The following is a 14666-nucleotide window of genomic DNA, read 5'->3' on the forward strand; positions in this document are numbered from 1 at the left end:
GAAAGCGTTCCAAAACCACATATACAACAAAGCGGTGTTGATCCGGACGGACAACATGACAGCCATGTATTACATCCAAAAACAGGGAGGGACTCACTCTCTACAGCTTTCCCACTTAGCGCAGAGCATATGGAGGTGGGCAATTCCAAAGAACATTTTTCTCCAAGCACAACACCTGCCAGGGAAAGACAATGAAATAGCGGATCTGTTAAGCAGACACAGCCAACAGATACACGAATGGGAGATTCATCCTCAAGCTCTCCAACCATTCTTCCAAGAATGGGGGCATCCAGAAATAGATCTGTTTGCCACAAACGAAAACTCCAAATGCCAGTACTTTGCCGCCAGGTTCCCACATCTGTTGTCACAGAGCAATGCGATATGGATGAACTGGTCAGGCAGATTTGCGTACGCTTTTCCACCAGCCCCACTGATTCCGTTAGTGGCACGCAAACTACGTCAGCAGTCTCTGACACTGATCCTGGTTGCTCCAACATGGGCCAGACAACCATGGTTCATAACATTCCTAGAACTCTCCGTGTTTCCACACCAAAGATTGCGTCTATCGCCACATTTCCTAACTCAGAACCATGGAGAAATCAGGCACCCAGATTCCAATCAACTGAACCTTGCGACCTGGCTCCTGAAGTCTTAGAATTTGGATATCTCAATTTGCCTCCTGATTGCATGAACATTATCAAAGAGGCAAGACGCCCAACTACTAGAGCATGCTATGCAGATAAATGGAAGCGATTTGTAATTTATTGCAGCAATAACCAAATCAATCCATTAGACGCTTCAATACAAAACATTATCTGTTACCTGTTGCATCTTCAAAGTTGCAATCTAGCATACTGTTCTATAAGACTTCATCTTGCAGCTATAGCAGCTTACCTCCAAAACAGACAACACCTGTCTCTGTTCAGAGTTCCAGCAATCAAGGCTTTCATGGAAGGGCTCAAACGGATAATCCCTCCCAAACATTCACCTTCACCGGTCTGGAACTTAAATATAGTACTTACCAGACTTATGGGATCTCCTTTTGAACCACTCCACTCATGTGAACTGCAATTTCTAACATGGAAGGTGGCTTTTTTAATTGCCATCACTTCACTCAGATGAGTAAGTGAGTTACAGGCTTTAACTATTCAGGAACCTTACGTGCAAATACATGCAAATAAGGTGGTACTACGTACTAACCCTAAATTCATGCCAAAGGTCATTTCCACTTTCCATATCAATCAGTCCATTTAACTGCCCGTTTGCTTCCAAAACCCGCAGTCAGTAGCTGAAAGAGCCCTACACACACTAGATGTAAGAAGAGCTCTGTTATATTACATTGACAGAACTAAACCATTCAGAAAGACAAAGCAACTGTTTGTTGCTTTCTCACCACAACATAAAGGTAACCCCATCTCTAAATCAGGAATAGCTAGATGGATAGTTAAATGCATTCAAATATGCTACCACAAAGCTAAACACACTCTAACAGTACCCCCAAGAGCACACTCCACGCGCAAAATGGGGGCATCCATGGCTTTCCTGGGAAACATCCCACTAGAAGACATCTGTAAGGCAGCCACATGGTCCACCATACACACTTTCACCAAACACTATTGTGCAGACGTGCAAGCAAAGCAGCAAGCTGCTGTAGGCCAATCTGCCCTCAAAACTCTTTTTCAAACTGCTGCAGCTGGGACAGGCGTCCATCGCTAGAGAAGGTACTGCTATACAGTCTATGCAAAGATATGAATTCAGCAGCCCACATGCCTCGAACGGAAAATGCTACTTACCAGTATGCATCTGTTCTTGGCATGTAGGGCTGCTGACATTCATATCGCCCGCCCTCCTCCCCGGGGCCTGTCGCAGCTGCAGGGTTTTCTTTGCATGGCCATCTTTACTCTACTATACTCCATCTTTGCCACAATCGTGAAAAACAATCTAAGGATGGAGTGGATGCCCATGCGCACTATGGTCCAAGGGAGGAGTCACCTATCTCGTGATACTTCGAAGACTCTTCCAAGACAACAAAGTGCAATCATCCGGACCCAACACTAGGCGGCGATCTATGCACAGATATGAATGTAGGCAGCCCTACATGCCAAGAACAGATGCATACTGGTAAGTAGCGTTTTCTTTATTTATGATTCTGGAACAATTCTCTAGCACTAACCCAACCGTTGCTGTCCATGCACCTGGCAACATTATTACCCTTAAAACTTAACTCAGCAATCAGATTGGACAACAGGAATGGCTTAAATTTAGACCTGAATGTTGGGGTCTATTCTCTACTCATATCAATCGGAAAGCGATTTTGAAAGTTTACAGGACTCTCTGTGCTGCCATCAAGGGTTAGACAGCACTGTACAAACACTGTATATAAATCAAAGTAATTGCATTAGTAAGCTAAACCCTTTGCTGCTTTTGTTAAAATCAGGCTTCAAACCCAACCCATTAATGGTTCAGGGGGTCTCAAAAGAGTGCATAGTTGTTTCTGAATGAGACAGGTGGCGCAAAGATTTAACTCCTTCACCAAGAGTTAAAGGCCGTGCGTCTCTTGTGGGAAGTGATACAATCTATAGGGTTAAAGAGATACGAGGAACCAACTGGCCCGCCACAGCCACCCGTCTCTGCTTTTTTAAGACATTGAGAGGTTCAGAAGGCGTAACTGTGGCTTTTGTCCTACTTTTGCTGCCCAGTACTGTGTTTTTACCTGACTGCTTACTCAGTCCTGGGCACCTTTCCCCCTAAGTCCTGCTGAAATACCCCCGCGCAGCGGATGTAAGCGCTGCCGCAGGTTGGCAAATTCATCGCGCCATCACTTCACAAACACAGAGGCCACGCCCCTTTTCTTCCAAACCAATTTAAGCCGCGCTGAATACAAGCCACGCTAGAGGACATTGACACTCCTGAGGCGGAAGCCGGGAGCGACGCTCGTTACTTTAAATAACTGTTGTATCTTGCACTGTGTTTTTACCTGACTGCTCACTCAGTCTTGGGCACCTTTCCCCCTAAGTCCTGCTGAAATATCCTCGCGCAGCGGATGTAAGCGCTGCCACGGGTTGGCAAATTCATCGCCGCCATCACTCCACAAACACATAGGCCACGCCCACTGATTTGAGGCCACGCCCCTTTTCTTCCAAACCAATTTAAGCCGCGCTGAATACAAGCCGCGCTAGCGGACATTGACACTCCTGAGGCGGGAGCCGGGAGCGACGCTCGCTATTTTAAATAACTGTTGTATCTTGCACTGTGTTTTTACCTGACTGCTCACTCAGTCCTGGGCACCTTTCCCCCTAAGTCCTGCTGAAATACCCCCGCGCAGCGGATGTAAGCGCTGCCGTGGGTTGGAAAATTCATCGCCGCCATCACTCCACAAACACAGAGGCCACGCCCCTCCTCCCACCCTACATCAATGTGCATTCCTCGGACGTGCAGCGGACGCGCGCAGCGGGCGCGCCACCTGCGCCCCGAAGGCGCGCCAAAGGCAAGCCCGTCTGCGCCCGTCCGCGCCAGGCCGGGCCCAGGGGCCAGCCAAGCCGGCTATTTCATCTCATACTCGGCCGACTCCCTCAGAGAACTACAACTCCCTCACCTCTCACCCTCTCCCACCACCATCAGACGCATCACCACAGCTGGCCTCGCGCGCTCAGTCCTACGCCCCTCCAGTTGAAGCACTCCCCCTGCTAAACCGGTCAGGAGTGACGCTTCCATACGGGTGTTGTATCTGAACACCCGTTCCCTGGTAAAACACCAAGCCGACATCTTTATCCTTCTGTCTAATGAGAAGCCAGACGTACTTCTGCTCACAGAAACCTGGCTGACTACAGATTTTCTCCCTGACATCCTGGCGGCCCTCCCCCAGACTACTACATCCTCCCTGCTGATCGCTCTGGAAATCGCCCTGGGGGTGGGGTGGCAGCCATAATATCAAAACGCCTCCTCTTTATCTCCACATCTTCCCTTACCCTCCCGGAAGTAGACAACCTAATCATCAGCCTAAAAACGGATGTAGGAGCTTTAGCACTCCTTCTCCTATATCGGCCCCCTCACTCTATGCCATCCTTCGCGGTCACCTTGATCGAACAGCTGTCCGACCTACTTACATCGCATTCCAGACTAGCTCTCTTTGGCGACCTTAATTACTGGTTCAACGACGCCAACGCCGGGCCCCACGCCACAGAACTCTTTGAAGCCCTCAGTAGCCTCAACATGATCCAACAAATCTCCTTGCCCACCCACATCAAGGGCCACATCCTGGACTATATCCGGACCCAAAACTTAACACTCTCCCAGCCATCTGTCTCCCCCTGTGTCTGATCAGACCACCACCTAGTCGAAACCACCCTCACTGTCATTGGCAGGACCTCCGCCCCTCTGATGGCCGGCGGCCTCTCACGCAAATGGAGCTCTCACGACTCCCAAGGTTTTCTCGCGACCTTATCCGACACCCGGCCAGCCATCAATCCGCTAACCAATATCGACATGATGGAAAGCGACATCGGCACCTGGCTAAAACCGGCCAGCGACCAATTTGACCCCCACACCAAATTTCCCCCCACCAGACACCACAACTCCCACAGATGGTTCTCTGACGACCTTAAAAAACATAAAATGAAGGTTCGCCAAATGGAACGGACATGGAGACGCAATTACTCCGAACCAGACAGACTACAATACACTATAGCTCGCAGAGAATACAAAAATGCTATTTCTTCAGCTAAATCGGAACATTTTTCTAACAGAATCTCGTCCGCGGACAATAAATCAAAGGAGGTCTTCAAAATCATGAACAAACTCACCTCAGACGACAGAACTCTCCCAGGTCAGACCCCCACCCAAGAGACCTGCGATGCTCTCAATCTTTTTTTATTGAGAAAATCAATAAAATCAAGGACTCCATCCCCCGCTCCCTCAGACACTTCCCCCAGACACTCCTTTGAACAACTCATCGATCTTCACCCACTTCCCTACCCTCAACCCCAACTCACTAGCTGAACTCGCGACCCGGGTAAAATCAGGCTCTCCGAATGACTGCTGCCCCCCCTCGGTCCTACGGAACGTCTGTCTCAATTTACCCGACGGCATTTTACCTCTGCTGAATGGTTCCCTCAGCACGGGCATTGTCCCTAGCACCTTCAAAGAGGCCATCTTAGTGCCTCTTCTGAAGAAACCTGGTGCGGACCCGGTGGAACTCTCTAACTACCGTCCCATATCGCTCTTGCCATACTTTTCCAAACTAATGGAGACCCACCTCACCCGGTGTCCAACTTCATCGAGACCTCCTGCCACCTGGAGCCTAACCAGGCCGTCTTCAGACCAGCCCACTCCACCGAGGCCGTCATCCTAGCAGTCCTTGACACGCTGAGGAGGAACGCTGACACAGGGATCCCCCAGGCCCTCGTACTCATGGATCTGTCGGCCGCGTTCGACACGGTTGACCACAATATCCTTCTTCACCGTGTCGAACAGGCTGGCATCCGGGGTCCTGCCTTCAAATGAGCTCAATCCTCTTTGACCGGCAGAACACAAGCCGTCCGCTTGGGCCCTTACACAGCGCCCAAAACTCCCACGAACTGTGGAGTGCCACAGGGCTCGTCCCTGTCACCCCTACTATTCAACCTCTACCTTCGGTCCCTGATCCACTCGCTCCAAAACGGGGACATCACAGTGTATAACTACGCTGACGATCTGCAGATCATCTTTCCACTCAACTCTCCGAACGCTGTGCACAATTTCCATTCCGCCATGATACACATTCAGGAGGGGAAGAACTGCAATCAACTAAAATTAAATCCAGGAAAAACTGAGCTCCTTCTCCCTGGATCCAGCTCCTCCCACTGGAGCTCACAGTTCTGGTTCAACAAACTAGCCCCCCCCCCCGATCCCTGCGAAATCAGTAAAAAGTCTCGGTGTGACCATCGATGCGGAACTCTCCCTCAGACCTCAAGTTCGCACCGTGATCTCATCATGTACGTTCCAGCTTCGTAAAATCCGCAAAGTCAGTCATTTACTACCTCCAGCCGCTCTGATCCAGGTCATCATCTCCCTGGTACTATCCCGCCTGGACTTCTCCAATTCCCTGTATCACGGACTCCCAAAATCACTACTACATCGCCTCCAGGTCGTGCAGAACCAAGCAGCCCGTCTCATCTACAAAACCCCCAAATGGCAGTCGGCTAAACCCCTGCTACACAAGCTGCACTGGCTACCTATAGAACAAAGGGCGGCTTTTAAGCTGGGCAGCCTCACGTTCAAATCCCTCCACTGCACCAGCCCCGCTTTTCTGACTTCACTCGTCAACCCACAACGCCCAACTCGCAATCTCCGCTCAGCTCACCTCAACTTGCTTGCTGTCCCCAAAACCGAAACCAACAAATTCGGTGGCCATAGGTTCGCCCTCCTGGCCCCCAAATTCTGGAATCCTCTCCCCATGACCATCAAATCCAGTGGCTCCCTCCTTCATTTCAGGAAACTGCTCAAAACCTTCCTCTTTCCCCCACCCTGCTAACTCCGCTCCTTCCGTCCTCAGCCCCACCTCTGTCCTACAGCGCCAGGAAACCCACGGTGTCAGCGCGCTTTACAAATCCCATTTAACATAACATAACAGTACGCATGGCCTGGATCTTGGCAATCAGGGGAAGCAGAGAGTAGACCAGAACTTGGGGGGCGGGCGAGAGGGGGAGGGATCAGGGGGAGATGCAACAACATTACTGACCACGCAAGAACTTACAGTGAGGGAGGAAGAAGTTCGTTTTTAGGAACTGTTCTACAAACTCAGAAGACCGCCCTCTTTATCCCACTGCGTGCCGGACTGATCATACCCAAGGATGAAAATGCATGTACACCGAGTACTGTGAACACTCGAGCGCATTCTTTGTAGCAACTCTTGATTAACAGACCACTAAAGTTGATGGGAGAAATGCCTGCAAACAGTTCAAACACAAACAGTATGATCAGAGAGCATCCCGTACCACTGCTCTTCACCCATTTCACCCCTCTAGATGGAGGTCTGCATTATTTAGATGAGTCCTGTCTCGAGTCCTTAAAAGCGTGCCTCCTAGCACCTTCTTTCTGTAATGGAAGACCCCCAGGGGCCTGGGAGAAGCCCAGATGTGGGCGCTTCCAGCACCTTCTGCCTGTTAAATGGAACACCCCCAGTGCTTGGGATAAGCCCAGATGTGGGCGCTTCCAGCACCTTCTGCCTGTTTAATGGAACACCCTCAGTGGCCTGGGATAAGCCCAGATGTGGGGGCTTCCAGCACCTTCTGCCAATTTAATGGAACACCCTCAGTGGCCTGGGATAAGCCCAGATGTGGGGGCTTCCAGCCCTTTCTGACTGTTTAATGGAACACCCTCAGTGGCCTGGGATAAGCCCAGATGTGGGGGCTTCCAGCACCTTCTGCCTGTTTAATGGAACACCCTCAGTGGCCTGGGATAAGCCCAGATGTGGGGGCTTCCAGCACCTTCTGCCTGTTTAATGGAACACCCCCAGTGCTTGGGATAAGCCCAGATGTGGGGGCTTCCAGCACCTTCTGCCTGTTTAATGGAACACCCTCAGTGGCCTGGGATAAGTCCAGATGTGGGGGCTTCCAGCACCTTCTGCCAATTTAATGGAACACCCTCAGTGGCCTGGGATAAGCCCAGATGTGGGGGCTTCCAGCACCTTCTGCCACTTTAATGGAACACCCTCAGTGGCCTGGGATAAGCCCAGATGTGGGGGCTTCCAGCCCTTTCTGACTGTTTAATGGAACACCCTCAGTGGCCTGGGATAAGCCCAGATGTGGGGGCTTCCAGCACCTTCTGCCTGTTTAATGGAACACCCTCAGTGGCCTGGGATAAGCCCAGATGTGGGGGCTTCCAGCACCTTCTGCCAATTTAATGGAACACCCTCAGTGGCCTGGGATAAGCCCAGATGTGGGGGCTTACAGCACCTTCTGCCTGTTTAATGGAACACCCCCAGTGCTTGGGGTAAGCCCAGATGTGGGGGCTTCCAGCACCTTCTGCCTGTTTAATGGAACACCCCCAGTGCTTGGGGTAAGCCCAGATGTGGGGGCTTCCAGCACCTTCTGCCTGTTTAATGGAACACCCCCAGTGCTTGGGGTAAGCCCAGATGTGGGAGCTTCCAGCACCTTCTGCCTGTTTAATGGAACACCCCCAGTGCTTGGGGTAAGCCCAGATGTGGGGGCTTCCAGCACCTTCTGCCTGTTTAATGGAACACCCCCAGTGCTTGGGATAAGCCCAGATGTGGGAGCTTCCAGCACCTTCTGCCTGTTTAATGGAACACCCTCGTGGGCTGGGATAAGTCCAGATGTGGGAGCTTCCAGCACCTTCTGCCTGTTTAATGGAAAACCCTCAGTGGGCTGGGATAAGTCCAGATGTGGGGGCTTCCAGCACCTTCTGCCAATTTAATGGAACACCCTCAGTGGCCTGGGATAAGCCCAGATGTGGGGGCTTCCAGCACCGTCTGCCTGTTTAATGGACCACCCTCGTGGGCTGGGATAAGCCCAGATGTGGGGGCTTCCAGCACCTTCTGTCTGTTTAGTGGAACACCCTCAGTGGCCTGGGATAAGCCCAGATGTGGGGGCTTCCAGCACCTTCTGTCTGTTTAATGGAACACCCTCAGTGGCCCGAGATAAGTCCAGATGTGGGCGCTTCCAGCACCTTCTGTCCGTTTAATGGAACACCCTCAGTGGCCTGGGATAAGCCCAGATGTGGGGGCTTCCAGCACCTTCTGTCTGTTTAATGGAACACCCTCAGTGGCCCGGGATAAGTCCAGATGTGGGCGCTTCCAGCACCTTCTGTCCGTTTAATGGAACACCCTCGTGGGCTGGGATAAGTCCAGATGTGGGGGCTTCCAGCACCTTCTGTCTGTTTAATGGAACACCCCCAGTGCTTGGGAAAAGCCCAGATGTGGGGGCTTCCAGCACCTTCTGTCCGTTTAATGGAACACCCTCGTGGGCTGGGATAAGTCCAGATGTGGGGGCTTCCAGCACCTTCTGTCTGTTTAATGGAACACCCCCAGTACTTGGGGTAAGTCCAGATGTGGGCGCTTCCAGCACCTTCTGCCTGTTTAATGGAACACCCCCAGTACTTGGGGTAAGCCCAGATGTGGGGGCTTCCAGCACCTTCTGCCAATTTATTGGAACACCCTCAGTGGCCTGGGATAAGCCCAGATGTGGGGGCTTCCAGCACCTTCTGTCTGTTTAATGGAACACCCTCAGTGGCCCGGGATAAGTCCAGATGTGGGCGCTTCCAGCACCTTCTGTCTGTTTAATGGAACACCCTCAGAGGCCCGGGATAAGTCCAGATGTGGGCGCTTCCAGCACCTTCTGTCCGTTTAATGGAACACCCCCAGTACTTGGGGTAAGCCCAGATGTGGGGGCTTCCAGCACCTTCAGCCTGTTTAATGGAACACCCTCAGTGGCCTGGGATAAGCCCAGATGTGGGAGCTTCCAGCACCTTCTGCCTGTTTAATGGAACACCCTCAGTGGCCTGGGATAAGCCCGGATGTGGGGGCTTCCAGCACCTTCTGCCAATTTAATGGAACACCCTCAGTGGCCTGGGATAAGCCCAGATGTGGGGGCTTCCAGCACCTTTTGCCTGTTTAATGGAACACCCCCAGTGCTTGGGGTAAGCCCAGATGTGGGGGCTTCCAGCACCGTCTGTCTGTTTAATGGAACACCCTCGTGGGCTGGGATAAGTCCAGATGTGGGGGCTTCCAGCACCTTCTGTCCGTTTAATGGAACACCCTCAGTGGCCTGGGATGAGTCCAGATGTGGGCGCTTCCAGCACCTTCTGTCCGTTTAATGGAACACCCTCGTGGGCTGGGATAAGTCCAGATGTGGGGGCTTCCAGCACCTTCTGCCTGTTTAATGGAACACCCCCAGTGCTTGGGATAAGCCCAGATGTGGGGGCTTCCAGCCCTTTCTGACTGTTTAATGGAACACCCTCAGTGGCCTGGGATAAGCCCAGATGTGGGGGCTTCCAGCACCTTCTGCCTGTTTAATGGAACACCCTCAGTGGCCTGGGATAAGCCCAGATGTGGGGGCTTCCAGCACCTTCTGCCAATTTAATGGAACACCCTCAGTGGCCTGGGATAAGCCCAGATGTGGGAGCTTCCAGCACCTTCTGCCTGTTTAATGGAACACCCTCAGTGCTTGGGGTAAGCCCAGATGTGGGAGCTTCCAGCACCTTCTGCCTGTTTAATGGAACACCCCCAGTGCTTGGGGTAAGCCCAGATGTGGGGGCTTCCAGCACCTTCTGTCTGTTTAATGGAACACCCTCAGTGGCCCGGGATAAGTCCAGATGTGGGCGCTTCCAGCACCTTCTGTCCGTTTAATGGAACACCCTCGTGGGCTGGGATAAGTCTAGATGTGGGGGCTTCCAGCACCTTCTGTCTGTTTAATGGAACACCCCCAGTGCTTGGGATAAGCCCAGATGTGGGGGCTTCCAGCACCTTCTGTCCGTTTAATGGAACACCCTCGTAGGCTGGGATAAGTCCAGATGTGGGGGCTTCCAGCACCTTCTGTCCGTTTAATGGAACACCCTCAGTGGCCTGGGATAAGTCCAGATGTGGGGGCTTCCAGCACCTTCTGTCCGTTTAATGGAACACCCTCAGTGGCCTGGGATAAGTCCAGATGTGGGCGCTTCCAGCACCTTCTGCCTGTTTGATGGAACACCCCCAGTACTTGGGGTAAGCCCAGATGTGGGCGCTTCCAGCACCTTCTGCCTGTTTAATGGAACACCCCCAGTGCTTGGGGTAAGCCCAGATGTGGGGGCTTCCAGCCCTTTCTGACTGTTTAATGGAACAACCTCAGTGGCCTGGGATAAGCCCAGATGTGGGGGCTTCCAGCACCTTCTGTCCGTTTAATGGAACACCCTCGTGGGCTCGGATAAGTCCAGATGTGGGCGCTTCCAGCACCTTCTGCCTGTTTAATGGAAAACCCTTGTGGGCTGGGATAAGTCCAGATGTGGGGGCTTCCAGCACCTTCTGCCAATTTAATGGAACACCCTCAGTGGCCTGGGATAAGCCCAGATGTGGGGCCTTCCAGCCCTTTCTGTCTGTTTAATGGAACACCCTCAGTGGCCTTCGATAAGCCCAGATGAGGGGGCTTCCATCACCTTCTGCCAATTTAATGGAACACCCTCAGTGGCCCGGGATAAGTCCAGATGTGGGGGATTCCAGCACCTTCTGCTTGTTTAATGGAACACCCTCAGTGGCCCAGGTTAAACCCAGATGTGGGGGCTTCCAGCACCTTCTGTCTGTTTCGTGGAACACCGTCAGTGGCCGGGGATAATCCCAGATGTGGGGGCTTTGCACACTTTGCCATTGGTGCAAAGGTAGGCCTCAACAACAAATGGTAAAATGGCTGAAATTGCTTCAGGGTTGGATCAGTTTATTTCTGAAGGGCAGTTCGGGCTGTTCCCATCAGGAGCATCACTAGTGATTTGCATAAGGCTGGTCTCTATCTAGAGTGGCACTCGGGCAAAAACCTCTGGCAATCGCTTGGGGTAGCATTCCAATCCATCATTTTTCACCCCCGTGCCACTACTTGCAAGTATTAATCCTATCAGCTTTTGAATGGTCTTGATTAATGGATAAAAGACTTCTGCAGACACCAAGGTTACAAATATTGCAAAAACTCAATACACTACGATGGTCGATAAGTATTGACAAAAAGTTGGTCTTCCTGAATGATGTCAGTTGTGTAACCAGATTTGTTACTTTCACTGTCAATAACCCTGGGGGCAGCATGAGAATGTGTTTTGGAAGATTACAAAAGAGATTGGAGAGCGCATCATCAGAATTAAATTCCAAAGGGAAATATACATGCGCTCGTGTGTACGGGGAGGGAGAAAGGCCGGGACTTACTTTCCCCTCGACAGCATACCACGTACATCACTCAACTCCAAACGCCGGGCGGCGCCTGTGTCACACGTGGCGATGATATTCTGTCTACCTTTTTGTCGTACTACATTTGCCTATACACTACATGCTCCCCACCGACTCGTGCAGCCCTTTCCGATTATTTAGAGGAGATAGCAATGGTGTCAATTGAGAAGGGGCAGCAACAATTTTTGGCTTCGCCTATTGACGCCGATGAGATCATTGAAGCCATTGACAGCTTGGATGGCTCCCGTGCACCTGGCGTGTTTTACAGAACATACAAAACACTGTCGGTCCCACATCTCCTGGAGGTCTATACAGAGGCGCTAGACTCGGGCGAACTACCCCTTACTATGCGAGAGGCAATTGTAGGGCTACTTCTCAAACCAGGCAAGCCACCTGATAGGTGTGCCTCATATAGGCCTCTATTCCTCTTAAATAAAGATTACAAAATATTGGCAAAGGTTCTTGCGATGCGTATCACACTTTTAATCGGCCAAGACCATCTCTCCGCTTTAATCGGTCTTTGTTCCGCACCGTTCGACCTCAGTAAATTTGCGTACGCTATTCACTGTTATTAACCAAAGAGAACCCACTCTTCCAGCTCCTGCAATACTGCTAGATGCTGAAAAAGCGTTTGACTCTTTGGAGTGGGCTTTCCTTCAGGCAGCGCTCGGCAAACTAGGCTTCCTGCATAACTTTAGCTCCCTCGTCCGCCTTCTATATACTAACTCCGTCACACAGCTTAGAGTAAACGGGGTGCTTTCGGATAAATTCTCTCGATCACGCAGCACCAGGCAGGGTTGACCGCTTTTACCCCTACTATTCATCAAAGGGATCGACCCGCTGGTGCAACATCTCCAGGAATGGCACCTCCAGCGAGGGATTGGCTTCCACAGGGTCCCTCTCCTGGCTTCCTTATATGCGGATGATATTCTCTTATTCGTTCGAGAACTTGCCACTAATCTCTCTCCGATCATACGAGAGGTAGTGCTATTTGGCATATTTTTCGGACTAGTTATCAACTGGACCAAATCTGAGGTTTTTCCCTTAACAGAAGCTACCCTTCCATTTGTACAGGAAGCGAGTTTCGCTGACTGCTGCGGTGCACCCCTTGGCTGTGGAGCCCCAGAAGTTCGCCCCCCTCACTACAATAATTACATCGCCCGACAGCACACATTTAGTTTCCAGATTGTATCATCTTGCACAGTGACTTCGGCCGGTGGTGGGCGAAGGAGTGCGGGCGGCCTGGGAGGTGGATTTGGGAGACTCTTTGACAGACAAGATATGGGCCTACTGCTGTGAGCAGACTCGTTATGTATCCAATAATTACAAGCATAAACTTCTACATTTTAAATATATACATAGAGCCTACGTCACCCCCACTCTTCTTGCAAAAATGGATTGTACTAAGCTGGACAATTGCCAGAGATGCGTGATGGCGTACGCTGTTTTTATTCACTTAGCGTGGAACTGCCCTTTTGTCCTGGCGTTCTGGGAGGCAGTGTTTGGACATTTGGAACTCATGGTCGAGACCGAACTTACTCCCTCACCATTGCTTGCACTGCTGGGATATGTTCTCCCTCTGAGTGCTGGGAGTAGACGCTGTACTGCAATTGCGTTGTTGTTGGCCAAGAGCAGGTCTCCCTGCATTGGGGCGGAACTGCGCCACCGGCGGTAAAGGCCTGGTTGAGAGACTTAATGTATTGTGACACCACCAGTGACATCCATGCATCTCTATTACCTCTCGCCTCTCGACCTCCGCTCTCATTTTCTGCTCCATCCTGAACTTACCGACTGATGGGTCTCCCATTGCAGAAATGACTGCTGTGTCAGCTCGGTGATTGTAACAAATTGATTCATCAAGATCTATCACTGTATGTGCCTCTATTGTTATTTTGTTGTTGATGTTGTATTAGCCACTGTCATTCTACATGTCATTTTGCATGTCAACATTTTTTCAACATGCTCCGTATTGTACGTGTTTTTGCTTTTGCTTATTTCTGGGAATTTGCAGTAAAAACAAGTTTTAAAAAAAATCATTTAAATTCCAAAACTTCATCAGAAGAGTTAGAGGTGTTCGAGTTTCAAAGTTATCCATCAAGAGCGGAAACATGGTTTGCCCAAGCAATGCTGCTGCAGGCGTAAGATTCAGCCTGTGTCTTGATTCGCAAATCACCCAGGCCAGCAAAAGGGTTCCATCTGTAGAAATAACTTAAAAAAACACAAAAGCAAAAACAGAACAAAAAATATCTATTGCAAGAATATCTTCTTTACTTAAATATCTCCCAAAACAAAGTCGCTTTTTCTAAATTTCGAAAACCAGCCAAACTTTATTTTCCCTTTCTGAAGGAGATTGTAAACGAAAAGCAACACTCAGGATAGCCTACTAAGATTCTGCACTGTTTGCGTCACAAAAGTGACGCAAATTGACACAAGATCTTTTTTTCTAGCACAAAACTTGTTTTCCACTGTAAAATCACTTGAAAGTAACCCAAGCTTTTAGACGCAAAATACTATTTAAAAAAAAAAGTAGACAGGGTTTGGCGTCAACAAATAGCACCCATTTCAATGAGGTACTATCATGGAGAAAAGCTTTTATTTGCAGACTTCGCATGTGTGCTGCACTGATCAGCACACATACAAGGTGGGAAAAGTTTTAAAGTTACTCTAAGCGTAGCGTTTTGTACTGAAAGGGAAGCCTTCCAGTACAAAACCCATGCTAGGGTCACATAGGCACCCTGGCACTATGGTGTAAACGTGCATGCGTTGCACA

The sequence above is a fragment of the Lissotriton helveticus genome, chromosome 3_2 (assembly GCF_964261635.1).
Source record: "Lissotriton helveticus chromosome 3_2, aLisHel1.1, whole genome shotgun sequence".
In the NCBI taxonomy this organism is placed as follows: Eukaryota; Metazoa; Chordata; class Amphibia; order Caudata; family Salamandridae; genus Lissotriton; species Lissotriton helveticus.